The 22428-nt window shown below is 34.4% G+C and overlaps 1 pseudogene across 1 annotated transcript; it reads right to left on the reverse strand.

Annotated features, from left to right (window-relative positions):
• Positions 1–1578: 1578 nt before the first annotated feature.
• LOC309802457 (RING finger and CHY zinc finger domain-containing protein 1-like) lies at positions 1579–2826 on the reverse strand (annotated as a pseudogene). Its single transcript has one exon. The product of its transcript is annotated as an RING finger and CHY zinc finger domain-containing protein 1-like (transcript).
• Between the last annotated feature and the right edge of the window lie 19602 nt (positions 2827–22428).

Genomic DNA, 22428 nt, shown 5'->3' on the forward strand with positions numbered 1-22428 from the left:
AAGGGAGAATAAAAGGAAATTGTTCTACAGTAGAGTTATGACACATCCTCAGGAGAATGGTGTTGACAGTTCTATAATCATACAGTCTGAAGCAGTTCCCAGAAGACTGTTAAGTATACAGAGCCTGACAGAGAATCCTAATACTATGTTACCTGTCTAATGCCCTTAAAAACCTGATATATGGAACTATCTCCTTCAACTGTGCTCAAATATGGGGATTATTAACACTTATTTTACATATTTTTATTTTTGTAATTGTAATGATGAACACACATTGAGGTATGTCTTCCTATTGGCCAACTCAGTTATTCCTCATTTCTTTTTAACATTTGTCTTCTATATGAATAGGTTGCCACCTATATAATCATGTAGAGAAAAGGTTTATAGCATTAACAGAAATTACACTAATATTTATTATAATACTGATAATGCAAATATATTCAAATTTATATATTTTAGGCTTTGGGGTTCATAATTTTACTTAAAAGTATTAGAAAATAACACAACTATCTGTAATGCCACTCTTTCATAGAAAGATATAAAGTAAAAAGTGAAAATCTAGCTCTCCAGAAGTGACCACAACTAACAATTCTTGTAATAGTTTTAGTTCTCCCAAACATGCTCAGTAGGGTGAAGGAAAATGATCTCGGGTAGAATAATGGAGGTATAAGAAATAAAAAGGAAATGAAAAATGGGTAACTATGAAAGACTACCAACTGGTTAAAGCTACAGTGTTAACAAATAACTGTGGTGTTTATAATATATCGGGATGTAAAATATATAAAAATAAAGGAAAAGGAGCCAGAGGAGTTAAAAAGTGTTAAATATTGCTTCAAATTTTTTGCATTGTACTGGACCTGGTCTAATATAAGGTATATGATAATAAGTTATGGCTGTCTTTTAAAATATTTTTAATTCATTTTTATTGAATAGTAGTTGATTTACAATATTATATTAGGTTTAGGTGTACACCATAGTGCTTCAATATTTTTATAGATTATACTCTATTTAACTTTATTATAAAACAATGACTATATTTCCCTGGGCTATACAATATATCCTTGCTGCTTATCTATTTTTTACATAGTAGTTTGTATCTCCTTTTTTTTATTTTACTGTTTCAATATAGTTTTATTAGCAGTTATTACATCAAAATTCACATTTATAGGATCCAAAGGACTGTCTTAGAAAGTTCTAAAGTATATGTAATTAGATTTTAACAGTAAAATAGAACATATTCACATAGCACACCCCTTAAAAAGTCAAGAATAATACTGAGAATTAAGTACAGTTCTATCAAGAACTAGAAATGAATTCTGTGTGCATAGTGTCACTTAAAACAAAGTTCCATGTAAGTATAATACATCTATGGATGTGAATTTCAGTGGCAAACATTAACTTGCAAACAACTGACACCAAAGGAATTTCCAATCAAAGCACAAGCATGGTGGCTTTCTCAATGTAGAGCTGTGATAATTCTATAAAGAGACCCTGAATCCTTAAGTCCTGTAATATGATTTTACCCTGTAACGCTAATACAAAACACATCAACTCTAATGCACAGATTCTGATGCATCATGATAAAAAGATAGCCTTTTTCTATATCAGAAAATGCTGAGTTGTCCAGTGCAGTATAGGCTGGTCATTGCTGATCTACTGAAATTCTACATCCTCCAGACTGAGCAGTATTGTAGGACTCACAGATATTACATTTCATGCCTAATATATGGAACTGGACTGTAGATTTTCCATTGCAATCATTGCAGAGAATATCCACAGTCATGTTCTGATATTCTGATGGCATAGGAGTCTGTGCTACCTCATCATTCAGCTGTCTCCAGTACCTAGTCATATCTAAAGCAGAGTGCATACATAATGGACATCTGTAGCCTTCTTTCAACATTTCTTCATAACACGTTCTGTGTAAAAGATGTCCACATGGCAAGACATGAGCAACAATGCGGATGTGTGAATGTCCTCCAAACATATTGGACGATTTTGCCGGGAAACATTTTCAATACACTTGTGCTTTCTTTGGAGATTTATTGTGAGGCATAAGTTACATTTCAGACAGTGGAAAAAAATCTTCCTTTGGACCAATCCTACAAATTCCACAGTTTTCACAATGATACTGTTTCTTGTCTTTGTCGAACAGATGGCACATACTACAATAATATTCTCCAAACAATGTGCTACATTCTTCACAAGTTTGTTGTGCACGTTGGATTTTTTCACAGATTATGCACTGCACTTCCTTTACTTTAAAGCGATCTAGCAGATGATCTTCATTGTTATCATGACACAACCGGCAAGAATAAAGCTTGTCACAGCATGGTGCCTTCAGGAGACCTCCTTTGTCATAGTGCTCGCAGCCCCGCCACCCTTGCGCTTGCCCGCAGGCGCCGTCTTCCCGCGCCGCCAAGGCCGCCATCTCCTCCACCTCCCCTCAAATTCCACGGACCCTTCCCCCAGGACGAAAGCTACACCCTGAGAAGCAAAACAGCTCTACCCTACCCCCTCCCAGGTACAGCTCCCCAGTAGTTTGTATCTCTTAATCCCATAACTTTATATTGCTCCTCCTCCCTTCCCTCTCGTCATTGGTAACCACTAGCTTGTTCTCTATATCTATGAGTCTTTTTCTGTTTTGTTGTATATATTCATTTGTTTTATTTTTTAGATTCTACTTATAACATATGGTATTTGTCTTTTTTTTAATAGATCTTTATTGGAGTATAATTGCTTCACAATGCTGTGTTAGTTTCTGTTGTACAATAAAGTGAATCTGCCATATGCATACATATGTCCCCATGTCCTCTCCATCTTGAGCCTCCCTCCCATTCTCCCTATCTCACTCCTCTAGGTCATCTCAAAGCACCGAGCTGATCTCCCTGTTCTATGCTGCTGCTTCTCACTAGCTAACTATTTTACGTTTGGTAGTATATATATGTCGATTCTACTAACTTCACCCCAGCTTCCCCATCCCACCCCATGTCCTCAAGTCCATTCTCTATGTCTACATCTTTATTCCTGCCCTGCAACTAGGTTCATCAGTACCATTTTTTTTTATTCCATACATATGTGTTAGAATATGGTATTTGTTTTTCTCTTTCTGACTTACTTCACTGTGTATGACAGACTCTGGGTCCATCCACCTCACTACAAATAACTCAATTTCGTTACTATTTATGGCTGAGTAATATTACATTGTATATATGTGCCACATCTTCTTTATTCATTCATCTGTCGATGGACATTTAGGTTGGTTCCATGTCCTGGCTATTGTAAATAGTGCTGCAGTGGACATTGTGGTACATGTTTCTGTGACTTATTTCTCTAATCATAGTACTCTCTAGGGACATCCATATTGTTGCAAAAGGTAGAATTTCATTCTATTTTATGGCTGAATAATATTTCTTATATGTGTGTGTATATATATCTATAGACATAGATATATACATATCTATATATATATATATCTACATATATATTATATATATATATAATATATATATATATCTCACACATCCTCTTAAATCAATCATCTGTTGATGGATACTCAAGTTGTTTCCATGCCTTGGCTATTGTAATAGTGCTGCTATGAATATTAGGGTGCATGTATCTTTTCAAATTAGAGTTTTCATCTTTTCCATATATATTCCCAGGAGTGGAATTGCCGGGTCATATGATAGCTCTATTTTTAATTTTTTAAGGAACCTCCATATTGTTTTCCATAGTAGCTGCACCAATTTACATTCCCACCAACAGTGTAGAAGGGTTTCTTTTTCTCCACACCATCTCCAGCATTTATTATTTGTAGAGTTTTTGATGATGGCCATTCTGATATGTGTGGGGTTTGATTGTGGTTTTGATTTTCATTTCTTTAATAATTAATGATGTTGAGCATATTTTCATGTGCCTGTTGGCCCTCTGTGTGTCTTTAAAGAAATGTCTATTTAGGTATTCTGCTCATTTTTCGATTGGGCTGTTTTTTTTTTTTTAAATACTGAGTTGTATGAGCTGTTTATATATTTTGAGTATTAATCCCTTACAGGTTTTATCATTTGCAAATATTTTCTTTCATTCAGTAGCTTGTCTTTTCATTTTCTTGATGTTTTTCTTTGCTGTACTAAAACTTTTTAAGTTTAATTAGGTCCCATTTATTTATGTTTGCTTTTTTTTTTTTTTTTTTTTTTACAAATTTAATCAGTTATACATATACATATGTTTCCATATCCCCTCCCTTTTGCGTCTCCCTCCCACCCTCCCTATCCCACCCCTCCAGGCAGTCACAAAGCACCGAGCTGATCTCCCTGTGCTATGCGGCTGCTTCCCACTAGCTATCTACCTTACATTTGGTAGTGTATATATGTCCATGCTGCTCTTTCACTTTGTCACAGCTTACCCTTCCCCCTCCCCATATCCTCAAGTCCATTCTCTAGTAGGTCTGTGTCTTTATTCCTGTCTTACCCCTATGTTTTTCATGACATTTTTTTTCTTAAATTCCATATATATGTGTTAGCATACAGTATTTGTCTTTCTCTTTCTGACTTACTTCACTCTGTATGACAGACTCTAGGTCTATCCACCTCATTACAAATAGCTCAATTTCATTTCTTTTTATGGCTGAGTAATATTCCATTGTATATATGTGCCACATCTTCTTTATCCATTCATCCAATGATGGACACTTAGGTTGTTTCCAGCTCCGGGCTATTGTAAATAAGGCTGCTATGAACATTTTGGTACATGTCTCTTTTTGAATTATGGTTTTCTCAGGGTATATGCCCAGTAGTGGGATTGCTGGGTCATATGGTAGTTCTATTTTTAGTTTTTTAAGGAACCTCCATACCGTTCTCCATAACGGCTGTACCAATTCACATTCCCACCAGCAGTGCAAGAGTGTTCCCTTTTTTCCACACCCTCTCCAGCATTTATTGTTTCTAGATTTTTTGATGATGGCCATTCTGACTGGTGTGAGATGATATCTCATTGTAGTTTTGATTTGCATTTCTCTAATGAGTAAAGATGTTGAGCATCCTTTCATGTGTTTGTTGGCAGTCTGTATATCTTCTGTGGAGAAATGTCTATTTAGGTCTTCTGCCCATTTTTGGATTGGGTTGCTTGTTTTTTTGTTATTGAGCTGCATGAGCTGCTTATAAATTTTGGAGATTAATCCTTTGTCAGTTGCTTCATTTGCAAATATTTTCTCCCATTCTGAGGGGTGTCTTTTGGTCTTGTTTATGGTTTTATGTTTGCTTTTATTTCTTTTGCCTTAGGAGACAGATCTAGAAAAATATTGCTATAATTTATGTCAAAGAGTGTTGTGCCTATGTTATCTTCTATGTTTGCTTTGTGTAGTATGGAAATTTTAATAATATTTATTCTTCTGGTTCAAGAACATGGTATGTCTCTCCATTTCTTTGTATCATTTTCAAATTCCTTCATCAGTGTTTTATAGTTTTCAGAGTATAGGTCTTTCACTTACCTCCTTGGTTAAGTTTATTCCTAGGTATTTTTGGTGTCTTTTGTAATATCTGAAATAACCAGTAAAAGAATGATAATCAAAGTCATAGCAAGTCAGATAATAGAAATGATATGTTGAAATAATAAAACATATGCAATTAATTTTTTTAAAAGCCAGGAAAGGAGAAATAAAAGGGCAAATTAAAAAATGCCACAAATAGAACAAAAAGAGCAATATTTTGTTCTCCAAATAGACAGACCTACATGCTATGTAAGCATGCTATGCAAGCAAAAACAAAGCTAGTGTAGCTGTATTAATATTACATATCATATTTTTAATTTATATTAACATATAATATTAATATAGCACAAAAGTAGTTAAAGTTAAGAGTAACAGCTGAGATAAATAGAGACATTTCCTAATGATAGGTAAGTTAACAGGAATAAATTTATATAAACTTAATAACATAGCTTTAAAATATATAAACTAAAAAGTAACAGAACTAAAATGAGAAATCAACAAATCCACAGTGTGTGTTGGAGATTTTATAACATTCTCCCAGTAACTTATAGAAAAAGCAAAGAGTCATTGTACAATGAAACAACATGATTAACCAATTTGACCTAATAGAGATTACAGAACACTACATCCAACAAACGTAGAAAAATAATTTTTTTCAGTTGCACATGGAACACTTACCAAAATATTCTGGACCATGAATCATGTCTCAACACATTTCAAAGATTTAAAATAGAGCAGTGTATGTTCTCTGAATACTGTAAAATTAAATTAGAGCTCAATAAGGAAAAAGTAAGTAGAAAATCTCCAAATCTGTGAAAAAAATTTTAAGTCAATCACAGGGGAAATTAGAAAATATTGTGAATTTACTGGTAATGAAAATATAGCAGATCAAAATGTTGAGGATGCAGCAAAAGCAATACAAATTTGGAAACTCCCATTCCATAATAATAGAATACAGAGATGAACTTCAAAATAAGAATGTGACAGATGGCACGCTTTCAGACTCCTTTGTAAGAGAAGCTTGGAGGCCAAGCATACTGAGAAAACATACCTCAGGTTCTCTCTGCAGGCAGAACTCTATCACTCCCCATTTGCTCCATGGTGAAGACCACTTTCTGGTACTTGGATGAGTCTTCTAGGACCTCACCTTCCCATAAGAGTATTTACTTCATCATTGGAAATTAAATAGTAAAATTTAAAACTTTGCCTATTAAGTATTTCACAACATCAAATCAAATCAAAAATATCAACAGAATAGAAATCAACACTAAATTTCAGTTGCCTGCAGTTAGAAAACTGAAATTGATATGACTTCAAACTGAGACAAAAATATGTAAAGCTGACCTCCAATCATAGTGTTTAGATGGCTCTGTGAAGATTTCCAGTCCCCACTCTGGATAGATGTAGGGTGCCCTGGGAAATTAATCAGCAAAGAATCAAATGTATCAGTCATTTTTGCCAGGCTGCCACATAGATTTTGCTGGCATTTGAAGAAAAGAGGTAGCTGGCATGATTAACAAAATCACTCTGCTCCATTTTCATAAATTTATCCAGAAAGGCTCATTGGAAGGTTAAGATACTTTAAGACATACAAAAAAGCAAGTAAGGAACATGGAGAAAAATTCCCTATGTTCAACCAAGCATAATAAACATCACAATTAGTAGCAGCATGTTAAATTATCCTTTTTTTAAATTTATTTTTTTAATTTAATTTATTTTTGTATAGCAGGCTCTTATTAGTTATCTATTTTATACATATTAGTATATATATATATCAATCCCAATCTCCCAAATCATCCCACCACCTCCACCCCCCACCCCTGCCCTCCGCTTTTCCCCCTTGGTGTTCATACCTTTGTTCTCTACATCTGCGTCTGTATTTCTGCCTTGCAAACCAGGTCACCTGTACCATTCTTCTAGATTCCACATATATGCATAAATTATCCTTAATCATTAAAATTCACTTATGCATTCTTTCCATTTTATATTTTTCAAACTACTTCAAGTTTATTAGCACTAGTCATTTTTTCTCTTAATCACATTCATATGAAAGTTATTGAAAGTTATCTCTAAAAGAGTACATTACATTGGGTTCTCTTAAATTCCCAATATTTCATTTATAAGTCAAATATAAACTTGATTAATAAACATGAGATAATCCTTATTTTCCTCTTTATTTTAGATGAGTTTAGTGGGTTTCCTGATACTGGTGTTATTTTTTTCTTCATCTAAGTTTATATTTCAATAATTTACAATCTAAAGTGCTTATTTCTATGTACACTTATTGAATAGTTGTCCCCACATATTCAGATAAATTGCAAGTTTTTAGATATGACAGTATTTTCTGAATGGGAAATGCTAGGTCACTTCCTCACACACAGAAGAAAAGCACTTAAACTAATGTTTTTCAAAATGTGGTTCTCAATCTAATTGCATTAGAATACTGGTTACAAATGCTGCCACTTTAAGGTCCTACTCCAGGCCTACTGATCAAAAAGGAGGGGCAGGAGCAAGCACTTGTACTGTTAATAAACTCCTCATACGAATTCTTACGTACACTTCAATGCACGAGAATGCTATAGACAGATACCTATAATACACCATTTTAATCTTATATAAATTATTTCCTATTTTAAAACTTCATTGAAATGCCAAATTTAGTGTGTAGAGTGAGAATTTTTTAAAAAGTGGAATCTACTTATAAAAAGTTTGGAATAGCATCCAACTTCTCTCATAGAACTAGAATGGGTTAAGTTAGTAATTTCATTATAAACAGAGTAGGTCAGTCAGAATTTGGGGAGAGATCAGTTTAAAAAGTAAATGGATAGAACTGCAGAATGGTTAGTATTCTCACCACTTCAAGAAAAACTAGCTTGTAGCACATTATGAAAATTAAAGATTACAGCTGTTTTGCATATATACCATTCCTGGAAATAGGACCTTCACCTTATCAAAATGACATCATAATGAAAAGCACATCTGAATAAAGTAAATGGTAATGACAGAAGGAGACTTATTTATTCTGAGTAGACTGTTTGAGAAACATTGCTGACGCCAAGCCAAAATGAGGGCATGGGAAAGCAACCAGGTGATTTGGGACCCAGCCCACCCACCAGTGGGACAGTGCCATACTCAGGACTCCTTGCAACACAGCCAGCCATACTGGGACATTGCCCTGCCCACCAGTGGCCAGCAGTCTCCAAGCAAGGAAGGGCCTGGCAGTCAACAAGGCCAGGACCCAGCCATGCACACCAGCATGCCCACAATAGTAAGCCCTGCCACAACAGAAGTGCCCACATCACTCACATAGTGGGCACCCCTAGGACATATAGCTCTGGCAACCAGAGGGAAATGTGTGGCTGGGCCCCATAGGATGTCCCCTTCATAAGGCCACTTCAAGATCAGGAAACATAACCAACTTACCTAACACAAAAGAATAAAGACAGAGAATTCAGTAAAATGAGGCAACAGAGGAATATGTTCTAAGAGAAGGAACAAGATAAAACCACAGAAGAATAACTAAGAGAAGTAGAGATAAGCAATCTAATTTAACCCCTCATAAAGGGTTCAAGATAATGATTATAAACTTAGGAGAAGAATGGATAAACACAGTGAGAAATAAAACAAAAAGTTAGAAAATATAAAGAGGAACCAAGTAGAGCTGAAGAATACAATAACTGAATTTTAAAAATACACTAGAAAGAATTAACAGAGTAACAGATGAGTGAACTGGAGCATAGAATAATGGACCAGAAAAGCTGAATATAGAAAAGAAAAAAAGAAGTTTTAAAAATGAGGATAGGTTAAGAGGTCTATGGGAGAACATCAGCCATACTATCATTTGCATAAGGTCCCAGAAGGAGAAGAGAGGAAGGGGCAGAGAATTTATTTGAAGAGATAATGGCTGAAACTTTCCTAACCTGAGAAAGGAAACAGAGGTCCAGTAGGCACAGAGTCCCAAATAAGACGAACCAAAAGAGATCCACACCAAGACTCACTGTAATTAAAATGGCAAAAATTAAAGATAAAAAGAGAATATCAAAAGCAGCAAGAGAAAAGCAACTGGCTATATACAGAAGAACTCCCTTAAGGCTATCAGCTGAGTTTTCAGTAGAAACTTTGCAGGCCTGATGGGAGTGGCACAATATATTCAAAGTGATGAAAGAAAAAACAATATAACCAAGAATATTCTACCTGGCAAGACTATCATTCATATTTAAAGGTGAGATAAAGAGTTTTACATAAAAGCAAAACTAAGAGTTCAGTACCAGTAAACTGGATTTACCAAAAATGTTAAAGGGACTTCTCTAAGCAGAAAAGACCACAACTAGAAATATGAAAAAGACTACAACTAGAAATAGGAAAAAACTGATTGGTAAAGGCAAATATACAGTAAAGGTAGGAGATCAAACACTTATAAAGCTAGTAGGAAGGTTGAAAGATGAAAGCAATAAAAACATTTATATCCACAATCATTAGATAAGGGATACACAGACCAAAAGATGTAATATATGATGTCAAAAAAAATTAAATGTGGAGGAGGGGGAGTAAAAATGTGGGGTTGTTAAAATGCATATGAACTTGAGATCATCAACTTATAATAATCATATATATGTGTATATTTATATATGTTATACCTAAATCTCATGATAACCAGAAACCAAAAATCTATAATAGATACACACACAAAAAAGAGAAAGGAATCCAAACATAACACTAAAGATAGTCATTAAGTCACAAGGTGAGTTATCAAAAAGAAGAAAGGAGCAAAAAAGAACTACAAAAACTACCCAAAAGCAGTTAACAAAATGGCAATAAGTACATACTTATCAATAATTTCTTAAGTGTAAATGGAATAAATGCTCCAATCAACAGACATAGAGTAGCTGAATGGATTAAAAAAAAAAAAAACGCATATAGAAGTAGCCTAAAAAAGACTCACTTCAGATCCAAAGATACACAGAGAATGAAAGTGAGAGGATGGAAAAAAGTATTCAATGCAAAAGGAAATAAAAAGAAAGGTTTGGGGGGTGCAATACCTATATCAGACTAAATAGACTTTAAAACAAAGACTGTAATAGGAGAGAAAGAAGGACATTACATAATGACAAGGGATCAATCCAACAAGAAGATATAATAATTGTAAATATATATGCACCCAACATAGGAGCACCTAAATACATACAGCAAATATTAACAAACCTACAGGGAGAAATTGACAGCAAGGCAATATTAATAGGGGATGTTAACACCCCATTTACATCAATGAACAGATCATCCAGACATAATATCAATACAAAAACACTGGCCTTAAAAAATACATTAGATCAGATGGAGATTTCTCTCTCTCTCTCTCTTTGTATTATATATATATATATAATATATAATATATATTATATATATTATATAATATATAATATATATATATATCATAAATTACATATATTATATATATATATATATATATATATATATATATATATATATATATATATAAAACATTCTATACAAAAGCAATAGAAAACACATTCTTTTCAAGTGCACTTGGACCATTATCCAGGATAGATTACATACTAGGCCACAAACAAGTCTCAATAAATTTAGGAAGATTGAAATTATATCAAACATCTTTTCCAACCACACAAAATACAAGACTAGAAATCAACTGTATGAGAAAAAACTAGAAAAACTAAAAAAAAAAAAAAAATGGAGGCTAACCAATGTGCTACTAAACAACCAGTGGGTTACTGAAGAAATCAAAGAGAAAATTAAAAAATGCCTGGAGACAAATGAAAATGGAAGCACAACAGTCTATATGGGACAGAGTAAAAGGAGTTCTAAGAGAGCAGTTTATAGCAATATAAGTCTACCTCAGGGAACAAGAAAAATTTCAAATGAACACCTAACTTTACACCTAAAGGAGCAAGAAAAAGAACAAAAAATCCCATAGTTAGTAGATGGAAAGAAATAATAAAGATCAGAACAGATATAAATGAAATAGAGACTAGAAAAAATAATAGAAAAGATTAATAAAATTAAGATCTGATTCTTTGAAAAGACAAACAAAATTGATAAACCTTTTAGCCAGACTCATCAAAAAACAGAAAGAGGGCCCAAATAAATAAAATCAGAAATAGAAAAGAAGTTACAACTGACACCACAGAAATACAAAGCCTCATAAGAGATAGTACAGACAATTATATGCCAATAAAATGGACAACTAGAAGGAATGTATAAATTCCTAGGAATGTACAATTTCCCTAGACTGAATCAGGAAGAAATAGAAAACACAAACAGAATCATTGGCAGTAATGAAATTAAATCAGTAACTTAAAAAAAAATTCCCAAGAAACAAAAGTTCAGAACCAGCTAGCATCACAGTTAAATATGAGTTAGCACATATTCTTCTCATACTATTCCAAAAAAACTGAAGAGGATAGAATGCTTCTGACCTCATTTTATGAGGTCAGTATCAGATTAATACCAAAACCAGATAAAGACACCACAAAAAAAATAAAAAAGAGAAAAATACAGGCAAATATCCTTGATAAATATAGATGCAAAAATTCTCAATAAAATATTAACAAACTAAATTCAGCAGTACATTAAAAGGAACATACACCATGATAAAGTGGGATTTATCCTAAGGATTCAGGCATGATCCAATATCAGCAAATCAATAAATGTGATATACCACATTAACAAATTGAAGAATAAAAAACATGATCATCTCAATAGATGCAGAAAAAGTTTTGATAGGGCTTCCCTGGTGGCGCAGTGGTTGAGAGTCCGCCCGCCAATGCAGCAGGGGACATGGGTTCATGCCCCGGTCTGGGAAGATCCCACATGCCACAGAGTGGCTAGGCCCGTGAGCCATGGCCACTGAGCCTGTGCATCTAGAGCCTGTGCTCCTCAATGGGAGAGGCCACAACAGTGAGAGGCCCGCATACCACACACAAAAAAAGTTTTGATAAAATTCAGTGTCCATTTGTAATAAAACCTCTCAACAAAGTGGGTATAGAGGGAATATACCTCAACATAACAAGCCCACAGCTAACATTCTACTTAATGGTGAAAAGGTGAAAGCACTTCCTCTGTGACCAGGAAAAAGACAAGGATGCCTCCTCTCAACACTTTTAGTCAGCATAGTATTGGAAGTCCTCACTATAGCAATCAGATAAGAAAAAGGAATCCAAATTGGAAAGGAAGAAGTAAAACTGTCATTGTTTGCAGATGACATGATATTATATATAGAAAATTCTAAAGATACCACCAAACACCTATTAGAAAAATCAATGAAATCAGTAAAGTTGAAGGATACAAAATCAATATACATAAATTTGTTGCATTTTTATTCACTAACAATGAACCATCACAAGCAGAAATTAAGAAAACAGTCCCATTTACAATTACATCAAAAAGATTAACATACCTAGGAATAAATCTAACCAAGTAGGTAAAAGACCTGTACTAGGAAAACTGTAAGACACTGATGAAAAGAATTGAAAATGACACAAACAGAAAGATATTCCATGCTCATGGATTGGAAGAATTGATATTGTTAAAATCACCATACTACCCAAGGCAAGCTACAGATTCAGTGCAATCTCTATCGAAATACCAATGGTATTGTTTACAGAACTAGATCAAATAATTCTAAAATTTGTATGAAGACACAGAAGACCTCAAATAGCCAAAACAATCTTGAGAAAGAAGAAAGCTGGAGGTATCACTCTTCCTGATTTCAAACTATATTATTCAAACAGTATATATATATATATATATATATATATATATATATATATATATATATATATATTCAAATAGTAATTGTAACAGTGTAGAACTGGCACAAGAACAGACACACAGATCAATGAAACAGAAAAGAGAGCCCAGAAATGAACATAAATTTATATGGGCAATTAATCTATGACAAAGGAGGCAAAAATATATAACGGGGAAAAGACAACCTCTTCAGTAAATAGTGTTGGGAAAACTGGACAGATATATGCAAAAGAATCAATCTGTACTACCTCCTCACACCAATTACCAAAATAAATTCAAAATGGATTAAAGACTTAAACGTGAGATCTGAAACCATAAAACTTCTAGAGGAAAACATAGGCAGTATGCTATTTGACATAAGTCTTAGCAACATTTTTTGGATATGTCCTTTCAGGCAAGGGAAATAAAAACAAAAATAAACAAATGGGACTGCATCAAACTAAAAAGCTTTTGTACAGTGAAGGAAACTATCAACAAAATGAAAAGGTTACCTACTGAATGGGAGAAGATATTTTCAAATGATATATCCATCAAGCAGTTAATATCCAAAATATACAAAGAATTCAGACAACTCACCATCAGAAAATCAAACAACCCAATTAAAACATGGGCAGAGGACCTGAGTAGGCATTTTTCCAAAGAATACATACAGAGGCCAACAAGCACATGAAAAGATGCTTGACATCATTAATTACTAGGGAAATGCAAATCAAAACCACTATGAAATATCACCTCATACATATCAGAATGGCTATCATCAAAAAAGCCAACAAATAAGAAGTGTTGGTAAAGATGTGGAGTAAAGGGAACCCTTGTGTACTGTTGGAGGGAATGTAAATTGGTACAGCCACTATGTAAAACAGTATGGAGGAAGTTCTTCAAAAAATTAAAAATAGAACTATCCAGCAATTCCACTTCTGGGTGTTTTTCTGAAGAAAACAAAACACTACTTCAAAAAGATATATTCACCCCTATGTTAATCACAACTTTATTTATAATAGCCAATATTTACACTTATCAAAGCAACCTAAGCGTCCATCAATAGATGAATGGATAAAGAAGATGTGGTATATGTATACAATGGAATATTACTCAGGCATGTGAAAGAATGAAATCTTGCCATTTGTGGCAACATGAATGGACATAGAGGGTTCTATGCTGAGTGAAATAAGTCAGACAAAGAAATACACTTACTGTCTGATTTTACTTATGTGTATAATCTAAAAATCAAATGAACAAATATAACAAAACAGAAGCAGAGTTATAGATACATAGAAAAAACAATTGCTTTCCAGAGGGGGAGATGAGTGACGTGAACAGGTGAGGGAGATTAAGAGGTACAAACTTCCAGTTACAAAATAAATGAGTCACAGGGATGAAATGTACAGCATAGGGAATATATTCAATAACATTATAACTTTGTATGATAACAGATGGTAATTAGACTTATTGTGGGGATCATTTTATAATGTATAGAAATATCTAATCACTATGTTATGCACCTGAACTAACATAGCATTGTAGGTCAATTATGCTTCAAACAACAACAGCAAATAATGAAGAAAATGAGGGTGTGAGGGAATGTATATGAGAGATTTAGAAAAGGGTTAGCTTGAGCCTTCATACCTAAGAAAGCGAGACCTTCTTTCCAAATATTGCTGGGCTGTTATTTAGTGACTATTCAGTAAGTTTTGGCATTAAATAACCCATTATGTCCCTACATATTCATGTTGCCTTACCTGCTTTAATGTATTGGTTTGTCTACTTGGAAAAAACATAAGAAATCTGTGGAGCCAGACTTGCAAAAGATAAGTTCAGCAACCAAGGTACTTGCTGCTTAAATTGCCCTCCTCATTACCCTTAGGACCCAGGAATAAGAAACTGTCCAAAGTAAAATAAAGTTGGTCCTTTCATTCAAGTAGGTAGCCTTTATTACCATGATTTATTTTCCACACACATTTTTTGGATCAAAGTAAATATATACATTTTAAAAGTCTAACTATAAGGAAAAACAACTGACCCCTTCCTTATTTCTCACTAACTCTGAATTCCTCTCCCCTAAATTTTTTAACTATTTTTTTCTGGCAACTTCCTGTTATACTTGGCTATAAATAATAGAGTTATACTTCTATTTGTTGAGTTATCGATTTAAGACATTAACATTTCCCCTGTATTATTATGTAAGAAGAGGTTTTAGACTTTCCCTTATTAGCTCTTTTTTAATACCAGCCTTTGTCCCTCTTCTACTGTGCCTTGGGTGTCCTTGGGTATAGAGCATCTAGTTCAATTTTTCCATCAAATAAAACTCTATTCTTTTGCAAGGAGTGAAAGAGGCAGATGCTTGGCTACACAGGATTGGGAAGGGGCCCTGTGGTTAAGATGCTTGCAAACACTTTCAGTTCATTCTCCTCATTTTAGTCCATGTTTCATCCCACCTCTATCATACCTGGTCTTCAAATATGAGAGCCCTTCAAGCGAGAATTATCGTGCTTGCCTTTGACATTCCCTTTCCATCTTGTGTCCACTTCAAACTTCTAAAAGCTATGCTGTCATCTCCTATATGACTTTTTTTTTTGTTTATACCATAATTACTTCTTTACTCTGACTTTACCCAGATTTCAGGAAAAAAGCACAGATAAATGTGTATATACAGTGCACAATGTTTAACCTCAAATCTCATGAACAGATAGTATAATCCATTTATTGCTTCATTGGAATACTTCTGTATAAACTAAGAGTCACCAGTTTTTGTTTTTATAGACAATATTCCTATTGTTTTGATTCTGATAGCATAATATGAGTAGAGTGAAACAGGCACTCTCATACATTGATTGTGACCATGTAAACTGGTACAACCCTTTTGGAAAACAATTTAGCAGTATGCATTTAAAAGCCATTAAATTTTTAACACTCTTGGGCTCAGCAAAATTCTACTTCTAAATGTCTGTTTCTAGGAAACAGTCTTAAATCCAAGAATGAGAAAATTACGCACAAAGATACTTTTATGTGCTTACTATAAGAGGATAAAATAGGCAATAATCTCATACTATCCGTAAGAAAATGGCTAAGGAAAGGCACAAATACCCAATAGATGGTATACAGATATTTAAATGTTGTTTACAAAGACTGTGTGGAAACAGTTGGAATTTGGAAACTGGGATGAAAGCTTACTCAAAATAGTTGTAGTTTCAGTGAGAAAGGTTTTTTTCAAAGAGAGAATAAAACCTGGGAAATATATTTATGGAGGATATATTTATACATCATTAGTATGTTAGAGTTGAAAAGCAGTTATATGGTCTTGAACAAGACTTATTAAGTATTTAAAATATATTCTAAGAATTAATTATTATTACAGAAAACTGTAAGCTGTGTTTTACAAAACAGAATTCAAGTACTTGAAAAACACAAGGCAATTTGGTTCAAAAGTATTTGGGATGTATTGGAGTCAACATAGCTTATTTTTATAGCAGTGCTAAATAGCTTCTGAATGTCTAGTTTGATAATGATGCATGAATACTCTTACTCCAGGGGACAGTGAAACTAATTACTTTGGAACATTGGTGTTTTGAATTTGTGCCAGGATTTCTTGAGAAGAGTGCAAACAACTTCATAAAAATGAATTCATTTATTCTCATCCTTTCATGCTGATACAGATATGAATCAGATAGTTTCACAGATTTATAATATGTAAGCCACAAAGAATATTTAGCATCTTGTTGAAATCTATATTTCATAGAATCCAAATCCCCTGTAACCTAAGTCAATTGTTCTTTGCACTGGCCTTCACTGTCATTTCATTGGATGGAGAAAGCATTCCTCAAGTGTGATCAACTAAAATGCAGAGGAGATTAGCCTCTCACTTCCTCGTAATGATGTTAGAGTATTAAAAATTAAAAAAGAAACCTACAGTGAGCCTGAAGCAGATAAGAACGTTAACTATCAATTATGTTGTTTGAACAAAGTTTATGATTGAAATTCAATGACTGAAGCATTTGTGACATTACTTTAAGTGAATCAGGATGGCTTAATGGCCTATGTCAAGTATCATTATATATCATTTATATCATCATATAAGCACTGAGAAAATAAGTAACTTGAGATATATTTAATGCTGATTGTCTGGGAAAGAGTATTTATTTAAAACATTTTCAAAAGGAATTCATCCTTCTTGATTACTACTGACTACCTTAGTCAAACTAATAACACATACTTCATTGTCTAAGATGAAAATTTGACCCATAATTAGTATTGTACCTTGAGTGATTCTCCAATGTAGACGGAATTCTATTTTAATGATTACTATCATAGCATTTCAGATTATGCTGTAACTACTTCCACTTTCCCCAAAAAGGTTCTATTAACACTACTTTGGTGCTATGAATATAATACAATTTATTAAAAGAAAGTCCTATAAAATATCTGTATGCTTGTAAATCCCTATCTATAAATCTGTTTGAAATAGTATTCTTTTGGTTCAGTGTTAAAATGTATATGTGCAATGACTTTGTATGAATGTGTATTTAAGTTTAAGTGATCAAAGTGCATTATGATACTTTTTATTTCAAGAGGTGCTGGTACAGTGAGGGGTGCAGATGGAATTATAATAGGAACTTGAAGCATGAATAAATTCCCTTCTTTAGTGATGTGTACTAGTAGCAATAATACAATCATCTTCCTTAGACCCAGTCATGTGGTGATTAGAGACAAAAAGCAAAGACATGCGTAACCTTGGACAACCTAAAGGATTAGCAAAAGTGGGGCATGTTCCTTAATGAAACATCAAGTCCTGTGATAAGGTGGAAAATGAAATATACTTGCATTGAGAATAAGATTTAAGTCAGTAATTCTATTGTGCTACCAGCTGTCAAATTTACATAGGAAAGGCTTTTTTAACAAGAAAAATAAAAGCATCTGTATTCACAAATGATCGATACAGCATTTTTAAAAATATGCCAAGTTTTATTGGAAATGTATTCAAACACATTTACTCTCTTCCCTCAAGACTGTAATCCAATAATAAATTCTTGTTAAGAATTTTTTTTTCTTTTTTTCTTTCCTCTTTTTTTTAACATCTTTATTGGAGTATAATTGTTTTATAATGGTGTGCTAGTTTCTGCTTTATAACAAACTGAATCAACTATACATATACACATACCCCCATATCTCTTCCCTCTTGCATCTCCCTCCCACCCTCCCTATCTCACCCCTCTAGGCGGTCACAAAGCACAGAGTTGATCTCCCTGTGCTATGCGGCTGCTTCTCACTAGCTATGTATTTTACATTTGGTAGTATATATAAGTCCATGTCACTCTCTCACTTCATCCCAGCTTACCCTTCCCCCATCCATGTCCTCAAGTCCATTCTCTACATCTGCATCTTTACTCCTGTCCTGCCCCTAGGTTCTTCAGAACCTTTTTTTTTTTTTTTTAGATTCTGTGTATAGGAGTTAGCATATGGTATTTGTTTTCATCTTTCTAACTTACTTCACTCTGTATGACAGTCTCTAGATCCATCCACCTCACTACAAATAACTCAATTTTGTTTCCTTTTATAGCTGAGTAATATTCCATTGTATATATGTGCCACATTTTCTTTATCCCTTCATCTGTAGATGGACACTTAGGTTGCTTCCATGTCCTGGCTACTGTAAAAAGAGCTGCAGTGAACATTTTGGTACATGACTCTTTTTTTTTTTTTGCGGTATGCGGGCCTCTCACTGTTGTGGCCTCTCCCGTTGAGGAGCACTGGCTCTGGATGCGCAGGCTCAGCGGCCATGGCTCACGGGCCCAGCCGCTCCGTGGCATGTGGGATCTTCCCGGACCGGGGCACGAACCCGTGCCCCCTGCATCGGCAGGCGGACTCTCAACCACTGCGCCACCAGGGAAGCCCCATGACTCTTTTTGAATTATGGTTTTCTCAAGGTATATGCCCAGAAGTGGGATTGCTGGGTTGTATTGCTGTATTTCTATGTTTAGTTTTTTAAGGAACTTCCATACTGTTCTCCATAGTGGCTGTATCAATTTACATTCCAACCAACACTGCAAGAGGGTTCCCTTTTCTCTACACCCTCTCGAGCATTTATTATTTGTAGATTTTTTGATCATGGCCATTCTGACTGGTGTGAGGTGATACCTCATTGCAGTTTTGCGCTGTACTTCTCTAATGATTAGTGATATTGAGCATTCTTTCATGTGTTTGTTGGCAATCTGTATATCTTCTTTGGAAAAATGTCTATTTAGGTCTTCTGCCCATTTTTAGATTGGGTATTTTCTTGATATTGGGCTGCAAGAGCTACTTGTATATTTTGGAGATTAATCCTTTGTCAGTTGCTTCATTTGCAATTATTTTCTCCCATTCTGAGGGTTCTCTTTTCATCTTGATAATGGTTTCCTTTCCTGTACAAAAGCTGTTAACTTTCATTAGGTCCCATTTGTTTATTTTTGTTTTTATTTCCATTTCTCTAGGAGGTGGGTCAAAAAGGATGTGGCTGTGACTTATGTCATGGATTGTCCTGCCTATATTTTCCTTTAAGAGTTTTATAGTGTCTGGCCTTACATTTAGGTCTTTAATGCATTTTGAGTTTATTTTTGTGTATGGTGTTAGGGAGTGTTCTAATTTCATTCTTCTACGTGTAACTGTCCAGTTTTCCCAGCACCAATTATTGAAGAGGCTGTCTTTTCTCCACTGTATATTCTTGCCTCCTTTATCAAAGATAAGGTAACCATATGTCTGTGGGTTTATCTCTGGGCTTTCTATCCTGTCTCATTGATCTATATTTCTGTTTTGGGGCCGGTACAATACTGTCTTGATGACTGTAGCTTTGTAGTGTATTCTGAAGTCAGGAAGCCTCATTTTTACAGCTCCATTTTTCTTTCTCAAGATTGCTCTGGCTATTCAGGTTCTTTGTTTATTTATTTATTTATTTATTTTGTGGTACGCAGGCCTCTCACTGTTTTGGCCTCTCCCGATGCGGAGCACAGGCTCTGGACGTGCAGGCTCAGGGACCATGGCTCACAGGCCTAGCTGCTCCACAGCATGTGGATCTTCCTCGACTGGGGCATGAACCCGTGTCCCCTGCACTGGCAGGCAGACTCTCACCCACTGCGCCACCAGGGAGCCCCTAATTGGGGTCTTTTTTTTCAACACAAACTATGAAATTTTTTGCTCTAGTTCTGTGAAAAATGCCAGTGGTAGTTTGATACAGATTGCCTTGAATTTGTAGATGGCTTTGGGTAATATAGTCATTTTCACAATGTTGATTCTTCCAATTCAAGAACATGGTATATCTCCCCCTCAGTTTGTAATATCTTTAATTTCTTTCGTCAGTGTCTTATAGTTTTCTGCATACAGATCTTTTGTCTCCTTAGGTAGGTTTCTTCCTAGGTATTTTATTCTTTTTGTTTCAGTGGTAAATGGGAGTGTTTCCTTAATTTCTCTTTCAGATTTTTCATAATTAGTGTATAGGAATGCAAAAGATTTTTGTGCATTAATTTTTTATCCTGCTACTTTACCAAATTCATTGATTAGCTCTAATAGTTTTCTGGTAGCATCTTCAGGGTTCTTTATGTATAGTATCATGTCATCTGCAAACAGTGACAGCTTTACTTCTTCTTTTCCAATTTGAATTCCTTTTATTTCTTTTTCTTCTCTGATTGCTGTGGCTAAAACTTCCAAAACTATGTTGAATAATAGTGGTGAGTGGACAACCTTGTCTTGTTCCTGATCTTAGTTGAAATGGTTTCAGTTTTTCATCATTGAGAATGATGTTGGCTGTGGGTTTGTCATAAATGGCCTTTATTATGTTGAGGTAAGTTCCCTCTATGCCTACATTCTGGAGGGTTTTCATAATAAATGAGTATTAAATTATGTCAGAAGCTTTTTCTGCATCTACTGAGATGATTATACAGTTTTTCTCCTTCAATTTGTTAATATGGTGTTTCACATTGATTGATTTGCATATGTTGAAGAATCCTTGCATTCCTGGGGTAAACCCCAATGGATCATGATGTATGATCCTTTTAATGTGCTGTTGGATTCTGTTTGCTAGTATTTTGTTGAGGATATTTGCATCTATGTTCATCAGTGATATTGGCCTGTAGTTTTCTTTCTTTGTGACATCTTTGTCTGGTTTTGGTACCAGGGTATGGTGGCCTCGCAGAATGATTTTGGCAGTGTTCTTCCCTCTGCTATATTTTGGAATAGTTTGAGAAGGATAGGTGTTAACTCTTCTCTAAATGTTTGATAGAATTCGCCTGGGAAGCCATCTGGTCCTGGGCTTTTATTTGTTGGAACATTTTTAATCACACTCTCAATTTCAGTGCTTCTGATTGGTCAGTTTATATTTTCTCCTTCTTCCTGGTTCAGTCTCAGAAGGTTTTGCTTTTGTAAGAATTTGTCCGTTTCTTCCGGGTTGTCCATTTTATTGGCATATAGTTGCTTGTAGTAATCTCTCATGATCCTATGTATTTCTGCATTGTCAGTTGTTACTTCTCCTTCTTCATTTCTAATCTATTGATTTGAGTGTTCTCCCTTTTTTTCTTGATGAGTCTGTCTAATGGTATATCAATTTTGTTTATCTTCTCAAAGAATCAGCTTTTAGTTTTATTGATCTTTGCTATTGTTTCCTTCATTTCTCTTTTATTTATTTCTTATCTGATTTTTATGATTTCTTTCCTTCTGCTAACTTTGGGGGTTTTTTTGTTGTTCTTCTTCTTCTTTCTCTAATTGCTTTAGGTGTAAGGTTAGGTTGTTTATTTGAGCTGTTTCTTGTTTCTTGAGGTAGGATTGTATTGCTATAAACTTCCCACTTAGAACTGCTTTTGCTGCACCCTATAGGTTTTGGGTCATCGTGTTTCATTTTCATTTGTTTCTAGGTATTTTCTTATTTCCTCTTTGATTTCCTCCATGATCTCTTGGTTATTAAGTAGTGTATTATTTAGCCTCCATGTGTTTGTATTTTTTGAAGATTTTTTCCTGTAATTGATATCTAGTCTCAGAGGGTTGTGTTCAGAAAAGACACTTGATACAATTTCAATTATTTTATATTTGCCAAGGCTTGATTTGTGACCCAAGATAAGGTCTATCCTGGAGAATGTTCCATGAGCATTTGAGAAGAAATTATATTCTGTGTTATTGGATGGAATGTCCTATAAATATCA

Source organism: Mesoplodon mirus (genome assembly GCF_964341445.2).
Source record: "Mesoplodon mirus genome assembly, chromosome: 4".
In the NCBI taxonomy this organism is placed as follows: domain Eukaryota; kingdom Metazoa; phylum Chordata; class Mammalia; order Artiodactyla; family Ziphiidae; genus Mesoplodon; species Mesoplodon mirus.